Below are 9,785 nucleotides of genomic sequence, written 5' to 3' on the forward strand. Positions count from 1 at the left end.
ACGTTCAACTGCTCTCCGATGGTTACACTCTTTGTGTTCTGAGCGGAATGCGAGGCACTATTTAAAGACGGACCTGTTGTCTTCTCTCCATTGTCCCGCTGAAATCAACCCCGGGCTCGGGATCTTATTCTGGTGGGAATCGCGCTCGTAACCTGTCCATGGCGTGACTCACGCCTCGGTCCGCCCCGGGTCCTGATCCAGGTCCTGGGGAGATCTGGGCCTTCGGCAGCTGAAGAGGAGAGGGTGAGGGACACCCCCATCTCCCCCAACTCTCTCACCTAGAGAGAGAGAGAGAGAGAGAGTGAGAGTGAGAGTGAGAGTGAGAGTGAGAGTGAGAGAGACAGAGACAGAGACAGAGACAGAGACAGAGACAGAGACAGAGACAGAGAAAGAGACAGAGACAGAGACAGAGACAGAGACAGAGACAGAGACAGAGACGGAGAGGGAGAGAGATGTTGAATACTGTCATGGTGTTGCAGGATTTCTCCACTAATCACAGACGTGTTACAGACCGAGCCGGCCTAATTAGCCCAGGGCTGCGTGCCCAGAAACACAACCTCAACAAGTCAAACAATGGGGGATAACTGTGGACTCAGTGTAACCTCAGCGCGTGTTGACGGCTGGAGACCAGACCCAGAGAGAGACCAGACCCAGAGAGAGACCCAGAGACCAGACCCAGAGAGAGACCAGACCCAGAGAGAGACCCAGAGACCAGACCCAGAGAGAGACCAGACCCAGAGAGAGGCCAGACCCAGAGAGAGACCAGACCCAGAGAGAGACAAGACCCAGAGAGAGACCAGACCCAGAGCGGGACCAGACCCAGAGACCAGACCCAGAGAGAGACCAGACCCAGAGAGAGACCAGACCCAGAGAGAGACCAGACCCAGAGAGAGACCCAGAGACCAGAGACAAGACCCAGAGAGAGACAAGACCCAGAGAGGGACCAGACCCAGTGAGAGACCAGACCCAGGGAGAGACCAGACCCAGAGAGAGACCCAGAGACCAGAGACAAGACCCAGAGAGAGACCAGACCCAGAGAGGGACCCGACCCAGAGAGAGACCAGCTCCCAGAGACCAGATACCAGACCCAGAGAGAGACCATTAATAGTGTGGCAGTATGTCAGACCCAGAGAGACAAACTATATTTACATCTCTCCGAGTGGCCTAGGTCCCTCCCACACTGTGTCCTGGTCCTCACCACAGGCACACCTGGACCCAGTAGACCCAGTAGAACCAGTAGACCCAGTAGACTCGTCCCCCTGCAGAGAGGATGAGAAGTTGTTTCCTAAAGGTCAACAACTCTGGATGGGTTGAACAGCCTTGCTGAAGATTCGGGGCAGCGGGGGGAGAGGGGCGGAGCCGGGGAGAGAGAGGGGCGGAGCCTGGGGGAGAGGGGCGGAGCCGGGGAGAGAGAGGGCGGCTCCAGTGAGAGGGGGCGGACCGGTGAGGGAGGGGGGGCGGAGCCGAGGGGGGGGGGGGAGGGAGAGTGGCGGAGCCAGGGGGAGAGGGGCGGAGCCGGGAAGAGAGAAGGAGAGAGGGGGGGAGAGAGGGGCGGAGCCGGGGAGAGAGAGAGGCGGGCAAGGGGAGAGTTGGACCCTCCGCCTGCGTCGCTTCCCCGTAATGACAGCCCGTCACTGCGGCCATTCACATGCAAATCAGCGCTTCGGGGGGCGGCGGGGAGAGGCTGGACCCGCCTGGACCAGCCTGCCTCACGGACCACAGGGGACTCCGCGGCGGCCGGAGTGAACGCAGGACTTTCAGATCTCCTGATCTCCAAATCGATCGTATTCAGCTCTTGGAGATTGTACTGTTCTCGGTCCGTCTGTGATTAAACCCCCATCAGCTGCCGTGTGAAGTTGGCCCGTTCTCCGGTTCCCGGTAAGACTGAGTTATGATCATTAACTTTTTGATTTGGTTAATTTCCTGGGTTTGAACGTGTTTCTTACTGCGCACACGGAGTTCACTCTCCACGAAGGCGTGGATCTGTTGAACCTGTTCGGCGCAGTCCTGCAGGGTACAGCCGCACTTTAAAGACAAGGTCCCGGACTCACTAAACCAGGTCTTGGCTCACTTGACCAGGTCCCGGACACACTAGACCAGGGGAAGCTTCGAACAGAGTCCCAACTAAAGCTTCTCCAAGTTCTCTGCTCTCCAGAGAAAGGTAGACGAGGCTGTAGTGGAGAAATCTTCAGAACTAAACCTTCAGATAGTTACAACTGAAGGGACATTCCCGAGTCAATTAGCCCGGAGGCTTTAGTCATAGGTCCGCCGATAGCTGGACCAATTAAGCTCTATATTGTTATAACTTTATTATTAAGCATTAGCAACATAAACCTCCAGATATTGACATTATGCCCCTAAAGTAATTTATATGTTATATAGTCCTCTATAAGCCTGTATTATGGTCACCATATGAACCATTTGTGTTGAATCAATTTCCTCCATCATTGTACTTTACTTTAACATGTTTTACATCAACATAGCTCTAATACTGAGTGAACTCTATGGGGGTTCTGTCCATCGTTTGGATGTAGACTACGTGACGTGATGACGTGATGAAATGACCGCCTGTCCGTCTGCTCGCGTCCCCTGGGAGCGGATTAGCGCGCGTCAGAGCGCACCAGGTGTGTAAGGGCGTGTAACACAATCACACTAACGAGCCCTGATTGGTCCCTCAGTCCCATGGGCGGGGGGGGGGGCGGGGATATGATGAGCTCTAATGGTCAGTCTCAGGGGGGGGGGCGTCAGATGGCGATGCGTGTGTCAGGGAAAGTCCTGCTTCTCAACATGTTCACATGTGCGTTTTGAAAGGGCCTGATTAATTATTGATAACGACAATAATCTGGGGCGGGTGGAAGCTGATCACGCAGGCACTCAGGAAACGATCCACCAGATTTAGGGGGGAGGGGGTGGAGGGGGCGGACCCGGTGGGAAACTACAAACTCGATGCCTGACTTGCATAACATTTTAATATCAAATGCTGATTTAAATGTCCCGGCAACAGGTGTGGGATTAAGAGACATCATCTGAACCAATAGTGTAACTAACATCCCTCTCTCCCCGCAGCCTGCTACTCATACTTCTCTTCCTCACTCTTCGCCTCTTTATCTTTTAACTCTTTAACGGATGTAGCAGACAGTTGTTAATCTCTTCTGCGGCAGCGTCTGGGAGTGTTCAAGTGTTTGAGTGGCGGAGGATTGACACCCTGGGTGGTGGTGGTGGTGCTGCTGCTGCTGGTGGTGGTGGTGTAGTCGGGGGTGGGGCTGGTTCCTATGGTAATGCCTTGGTAGCAGCAGGGGGTGTGGGGGTGAAGGCTCTGGCCTGCGTGGGTCACCCATTGAGCGGGCTAATGGCGGGTGATTATGGGTGCTGTGCAGGTCCAGCCTTCCGACGGTGGAGGTAAATGAAACAAGCTGTGTTCTGGAAGCCTTATTCTGTCAGCTCTGACTGTTGAGAGCGCCTGACTGCTAATCCCGCACACTAAGGCACTGATGTAAACAAACACACACACGCACAGTGCACACACTAGCACACACATACACATGCACAAACACACTAGCACCCAAACATGCACACACATTCTGACAAACACACACACACACACACATGCACAAACACACTAGCACCCAAACCTGCACACACTTTCCGACAAACACACACACATGCACACACACACTAGCACCCACCCACACACACACACACACACACAAACACACACACACACACTCAAGGGGCGGCGGCCAGCGGCAGTGAAGGGTTGGTTTCATGCCTTGCTCCTAGACACTTGTTCAGGAGGGGTTCTGAACCTTCACTCCAGATACTGAAGCTTAGCTAAAGGTAGACCCAGGCCTGGTCTTCACTGATACAGGTAGATCTGAAAACACCATTCCCACACCTTTTAGTAGTTATGGGGTGATATCATTCCCATCCCTGGCCTCTGATTGGCTTATAGTGGGCTGATGTAAACCATTGAACAGTTGAGTGTCAGTGAATGAGAGGTGACAGCTGATGATCTAGAGGCTGAGGCAGGTCTGTGACTGACTGAGGAGGTCTGTGACTGACTGAGGAGGTCCGTGACTGACTGAGGAGGTCTGTGACTGACTGAGGAGGTCCGTGACTGACTGAGGAGGTCTGTGACTGACTGAGGAGGTCTGTGACTGACTGAGGAGGTCTGTGACTGACTGAGGAGGTCTGTGACTAACTGAGGAGGTCTGTGACTGACTGAGGAGGTCTGTGACAGACTGAGGAGGTCTGTGACTGACAGAGGAGGTCTGTGACTGACTGAGGAGGTCCGTGACTAACTGAGGAGGTCCGTGACTGACTGAGGAGGTCCGTGACTGACTGAGGAGGTCTGTGACTGACTGAGGAGGTCTGTGACAGACTGAGGAGGTCTGTGACTGACAGAGGAGGTCTGTGACTGACAGAGGAGGTCCGTGACTGACTGAGGAGGTCCGTGACTGACTGAGGAGGTCCGTGACTGACTGAGGAGGTCCGTGACTGACTGAGGAGGTCTGTGACTGACTGAGGAGGTCCGTGACTGACTGAGGAGGTCTGTGACAGACTGAGGAGGTCTGTGACTGACAGAGGAGGTCTGTGACTGACTGAGGAGGTCTGTGACAGACTGAGGAGGTCCGTGACTGACTGAGGAGGTCCGTGACTGACTGAGGCAGGTTTGAGGCGGCTGTCCCTCACGAGAAAGACTCCAGGACCTCTCCGTTGGGGTGAACTGCGTATCGTGTTTCAATATCAGAGCTACCCGGAGACAAAGTCCTTCTGTGTTGGATTCTAGTCTAAATAATTCCCTTCCCTGTACCGAGTCGGATCACTTCTTATTGTGTGGAAGAAGAAACTGTCTTATCAGATGTCAACAAAACTAGATCATCCAGAAGATTCTCTTTTCAGCAGGCCGTGGTTTGGCTGGGATCCACTGCCTACTTCACCGAGAGTTTCAGTCAGTGTTTCACCGTTAAAATCGCTGTGCGGGCCTCAATGTTACAGGACACATGTCCTGTTAGAGGGGGAGAGGAGGGCTGGGGAGAATGGAAGCCTTCAGACCTTCATGCGGTCTGACAGCCCTCCCACATCTCAACGCCTCACAACAAAGGACATGATCGTATCAAGTAGTGTTTGTTGTGCTTTTTCCCATTCGGAGCGGGGATGGGATTAAGTATCAACCCCGCAAACTAGCGTTCCCTGAAAGAGAGCCGGATTAGCCCGGGTCGGACCGGTTTAATCTGCTCTCTCGCTGGACCTCCTTCAGCTAACATTCTGGAGGCAGAAGAAGAGAGAGTGACAACAGTGGCATGAAGACTGACACAGAGAGAGAGAGAGAGAGAGAGAGAGAGAGAGAGAGAGAGAGAGAGAGAGAGAGAGAGAGAGAGAGAGAGAGAGAGAGACCCCCTCCCACCCCTCTTATTTATTGTCTGTTGTACATCCTGGCACATTATGTACACACTTACAGCATGTTGTATTTATAGTACTTAGTTATGTATCATCTTACCCTAATTATCTTTGCCTATACAGGGAATGGGTTAAACTAGTTATTGTTGTTGTTTATGTGTTCGGCTCTTGGTTCTATGAACATCATTACTGTAACCACACAGCCATATATTGTTGTTTCACCTTCTTCTGACAAATGTATTTATTGTAAGTCGCTTTGGATAAAAGTGTCCAAATGCTCTGAATGTTTCTGTCAATGTAAAGGCGCGGTGTGAGGATCTAGTCGTGGCCTCGAGCATCGATCCCCCTGATCTGAGTGAGCCGTCTGCCCGCTGGGACGAGGGAGCAGAGCGGGTCGGGAAGGTTCAGGTCTTCAGTGGTTCAGCGTTGCTTTGACTCTGTGGAGTGAGTGCTCATCTGTGTGTGAGCTGTGTGTTCTCTCCTGGCCCTCTGGTGCTCCCTGCTCTATTATGGGATGGCACATCTGTCCACACAGAACCCACACTGGGGAAAAGTGGGTTTGAACAGGAAGCGTTTTAGATGGAGCTCAGTGGAGCGGCAGAGGACATTCAGAACAGCGTTATGCAACCCGTTCGTTCGGCCCAGTTTCTACCTCTTCTGCAGATGATACAGTAGGATGGGGTGAGGTCAGCGGCTCGTGCATTTGTTATCTTACCGGGCAGACTGACACCTCAGCCCCGTCTCAGAGCTGAACTCTGGATACCCAGAGTTCAGCTCAGAGACGGGGCTGAGGTTTTCCAGTCCTTCCTGATTTAGGAGGGCAGCATTCTTCCCATTCTTCCCATCAGGTGTTGCAGAGATTCTCCTGAACCTCCCAGCCGCCCTCTCTCTCAGCCCGTCTTAGACAGAGTGCATTGTGGGAAGGTAACGATCGCTGTCCTGTCGGAGGAGTCGACGGGCACGGGGTCGTTCAGGGAGGAGCTGAAAGAGGAAACCGGGGAGGAAATGGAGTACCTGAGACGGGGTCAGGGTTCAGAGGTCAGGGGTCGTGGCAATACTGTGGGATCATCAGAGTGGTCTGACTGGTTAGTTTGACCTCTGCGTGACCCTGGGACGGCCCCCAGGGGGCTGTGATGAGGTTGTTAAACACAAGGGCCCCTCCCATGAGGGCCCCTCCCATGAGGGCCCCTCCCATGAGAGCCCCTCCCACACTCTTACAAGCTGTGGCCCCCTTCCTGACATTCCAACATGTCCGCCCTGATGGGGGGAAGACATGTTATATTATATATAACATGCCTTCCATGTTTTCCAGCCTTTCTGTTGATAATAACCAGTCCTGGGGGGCCTCTCCTCTGGGGGCCCCTCTAAATCCTGAGGGGGGGGGGGCTGGCACTGCCTCTTATTATCCTAAGTTAGAGTTCCTGAAAGTTCGCACAAAAGCCTGGTTGCCTAGCTGCCACCGAGAGGCATAGCTCTGCCAAGTGTGTGTGTGTGTGTGTGTGTGTGTGTGTGTGTGTGTGTGTGTGTGTGTGTGTGTGTGTGTGTGTGTGTGTGTGAATAGAACAGGAGATTCCAGAGGAATGCAGAGAGGGAGAGACTCTTCTTCTTGATCTTATTCAAATCCCCACCGGCAAGATGGACTCATTCAAATACTACCACAGTAGCACCTTTTCAGAGAGAGAGGGAGAAGAGAGAGGGAGGGAGCGAAAGAGGGAGAGGGAGGGAGAGAGAGAGTGGGAGGGAAAGAGGGAGCGGGAGGGAGAGAGAGTGGGAGGGAAAGAGGGAGAGGTAGGGAGAGAGAGAGAGAGAGAGAGAGAGAGAGAGAGAGAGAGAGAGAGAGAGAGAGAGAGAGAGAGAGAGAGAGAGAGAGAGAGAGAGAGAGAGAGAGAGAGAGAGAGAGAGAGAGAGAGAGAGAGAGAGAGAGAGAGAGAGAGAGAGAGAGGTAGAGATAGAATTGAAACAACAGAATCCAGAACATCTCAGAATCAGAACAAAACCGATTCAGGCAAATTGTCAAGAACTTTGTCATTTCGTTTTTTTTTATAATCGTGAGCTCAGCTGGTTACGACCAGTCTCTGTCACCCTGGAGGTGAACACTGGGTTCTGAGTTGTAAAACTGATCAGCGCCACGACTCACGTTAACCAACTGTAACATTTCCCTCCTCTCAGTCCAGAGCATGAATTAGCATACTTCAGTCAAAGTCCAGCTCCCCGTAGTGCCAGGCCGGTCCCCGATCCCCCCCCGCTCTCCGAGAGGAGGGGAACCACGCTAGCAGCTAATCTAATCCTCTTCACGGCCCATTTAGCCGGCGTAGCGTTAGCGGGTTAGCTCCGGAGGCTAGCTTGGTGGGGGTGAGGGCGTGAGCGCACCGGGTTAAGTTACGCTGTTTAGCCGTAAGAAGGAATTAAACGCTGACTGGATCTGGTTCCCGCCGGATGGTGATAATCCGGACCAAGTATGGGATGCGACGTGGGGAACACCCGGTTAGACCCAGTTAGACCCGGTTAGACTCGGTAAGAACCGGTTAGACCCGGTTAGACCCAGTTAGACCCGGTTAGACCCGGTAAGAACCGGTTAGACCCAGTTAGACCCGGTTAGACCCGGTTAGACCCGGTTAGACTCGGTAAGAACCGGTTAGACCCGGTTAGACCCGGTTAGACCCGGTTTAGGGCAGATCCTAAGCAGAGAGGACTCTCAAATCACAGAGTTACCAATATTCAACCTCTCTCTCGCTATCTCTCTCTATCTCACTCACTCACTCACTCACCCACTCACTGAATCGCTCTCTCTCAGGTGGGGGCCAGGTGTGTTGGACTCACTAGCATTCATCAGAGGGCCGCTGGCCCCCCTGGGAGCTTTTTGTTCCTTGATAGTACGCCTGGAAACACTTCCAGAACACGGCACATTCTAGAACACTGATTCTAGGTCGATCGATTCTAGGACACCACCGATTCTACTACACAGGTTCTTTCAAAAGTCTGTCTGTGTGCACGGTTTTCGTTGATAAGACACGACCGTAAGAGCACTCCTTCTTAAAGAGCGATGCCTTTCCTCAAGAAGGGAAGCCACTGTTTCATGTTCGGCTAACGTTTAGCTAACGCTAATTAGCCCAACCTTCTCTCTGCGGGCGCTAACGGCGGTGCACACTTTAGCGCTCGTAGCGCGCGCCAAGCGTTCACCCCGAGACGTTGGCAGTGAGAGGGCCGTCGTCTGCCGGTCGGTGTCACAGAGACTTCAGTCAGAGACTCCTGTAGGAACTCACCCCCGGGCCGCCACGCCGCCGCCGCCACCGTCGTAAATCCTTCGCTTAACGCTGCGAAGCCTGGAGGGAAAACACACTACCCACCATGAGGGGGGAGAGGGGGGAGAGAGGGGGTGAAAGGTGAGAGGAGAGGGGAGAGAGAGGAGAAGGAGAAGGACAGAGGAGAGAGGAGAGAGGGAGGGGAGAGAGAGGGGAGAGAGGAGAAGGAGAGAGGAGGGGAGAGAGGAGAGAGGGGAGATGAGAGGGGAGGCCCAGTTGAAGATATTCAGGAGGTTTTACTGTCTATCCCCTACCTGCCACTTAATGACATGTCTCTGGACTCACCGCAAATCGCGTAAAAACAACAAATATCTTCTGGTTATGCAAGTTTTGTGATATAAATAATACATTTAGTATGTAATTGAATTCAGTGAACATTTGCACACGGTAACGTATTGATGTGACAAACAGAGTTAGGATCACAACGGCAATCTCTTCATCTAAAATACACATTTCAACAATCACCTGGGCCAACACACACACACACACACACACACACACACACACACACACACACACACACACACACCCACCTCCTGTCAGTAGTTCGAGCCAGCACTCTGCGGTCTTACTGCCAAAGTACTTCAGGTGTTTAGAAGCAATTACTGGTGATCCAGAGGACTGTGGGATTACTACTGCGTGTCTCCGGTCTCTGTGTGGCAGCACAGCCTAACGTGAGTTCAATCGTTCTTTCTGTGAACACTGTTCCAACAGGACCCAGCCGCTGGGTTCCAGTCCCACTTTGGGTTTCAGACCATCTCTACCCTTCTGTTATTAAGGGCTCGTGACCCCTTTGCTCGGGCCTGCTCTGACCTTTCACCCCCAGCTGGTCAGCCTGTCTGTAAACTGGCAATAGAGGGTGATGTCATCATATACCCCCCCCCCCCCTCATTTCCTGTTTGCCTGACTAACCCCCCGCTCACGTTGACTCTCTCCCTCCATCATGTGCTTCCTGTCTCCTTCTGCTGCAGGTGGAGAGAGCAAGAGAGAGAGAGCGAGAGAGAGAGAGAGAGAGAGAGAGAGAGAGCAAGAGAGAGAGAGCGAGAGCGAGAGAGAGAGAGAGAGAGAGAGAGAGAGAGAGCA

General features: G+C 53.0%; 1 protein-coding gene across 1 annotated transcript in view; it reads left to right on the top strand.

Moving 5' to 3' along the window:
* Nucleotides 1-1,603: 1,603 nt before the first annotated feature.
* The window catches only part of ankrd6b (ankyrin repeat domain 6b), a 19,457-nt gene continuing 11,275 nt past the window's right edge, over nucleotides 1,604-9,785 (top strand). The window contains exon 1 of the mRNA XM_056581851.1: nucleotides 1,604-1,878. The gene's annotated coding sequence lies outside the window, so the exon portion shown is untranslated. The remainder of the gene's footprint in view (nucleotides 1,879-9,785) is intronic.

The sequence above is a fragment of the Gadus chalcogrammus genome, chromosome 21 (genome assembly GCF_026213295.1).
Source record: "Gadus chalcogrammus isolate NIFS_2021 chromosome 21, NIFS_Gcha_1.0, whole genome shotgun sequence".
Taxonomy (NCBI): Eukaryota; Metazoa; Chordata; class Actinopteri; order Gadiformes; family Gadidae; genus Gadus; species Gadus chalcogrammus.